Source organism: Cynara cardunculus, unplaced genomic scaffold (assembly GCF_001531365.2).
Source record: "Cynara cardunculus var. scolymus isolate 2C unplaced genomic scaffold, CcrdV1 Un_Scaffold_2425, whole genome shotgun sequence".
In the NCBI taxonomy this organism is placed as follows: Eukaryota; Viridiplantae; Streptophyta; class Magnoliopsida; order Asterales; family Asteraceae; genus Cynara; species Cynara cardunculus.
The window spans coordinates 15366-16057 of record NW_020201086.1 but is presented as its reverse complement, the minus strand read 5'-3'; the positions used below and the strand labels follow the sequence as shown (position 1 = coordinate 16057).

General features: G+C 29.9%; 1 non-coding gene across 1 annotated transcript; it reads right to left on the bottom strand.

The window, feature by feature from the left end:
• Positions 1-292: 292 nt before the first annotated feature.
• On the bottom strand, positions 293-484 carry LOC112503032. The gene has a single exon (XR_003067824.1). It is a non-coding gene; the product is annotated as a U2 spliceosomal RNA (small nuclear RNA).
• Positions 485-692: the final 208 nt, after the last annotated feature.

The following is a 692-nucleotide window of genomic DNA, read 5'->3' as shown; positions in this document are numbered from 1 at the left end:
TCCTATAAACCTAATATTGTTGTAGCGATATAAATGTTTATTTTATTATTGTTACTAGTGTTCCAACCGCGCATTACGCGGTAACGATAATACTATCTTCAAAAGGAATGTTGTAGACTAAAATTTGAAGTCCTCTTCTAATGTTAGTAGTTTGTTTAATCAGAAGTCACGATTTTTACTGAAATCTTATTTAAGGTGACAAAATCACGATTTTATTTTGTAACAAATTTAATTGAAATCTCATTTGAAGTTATGAATAAGAAATAGTCTATAATATTTCAGGTGAAAATTAGAGGAGTGCGTAAGTTGTAGCAACAATAGTGGAAGTTCAAGGTGATGCATGAAAAACCACATCACCAAGCTAATGGATTTTCCCTCATAAAAAAATAAAATTAATATCAAGTGGAGTCGATGACCCACATATCAGATATTAAATTGATAAAAGTACTACATTCTATAATATTTGAATTGTATTTAGAGGGGTGCGTCAAACCTTGATAGTAGTAACACCAAGACGACAGATAAATAACTACCTCATGTTGCCAAATCATCATCATTGGTTTTACTTTTATATTTGCACTATAATTTTTACCATTTAATTGATTTTGATTTCAATCATCGTATAGATTTCAAAAACGGTTATCCAAAATAAGACAAGCCTATGAGGCAAATCTCATGATTTGACAGAAAGA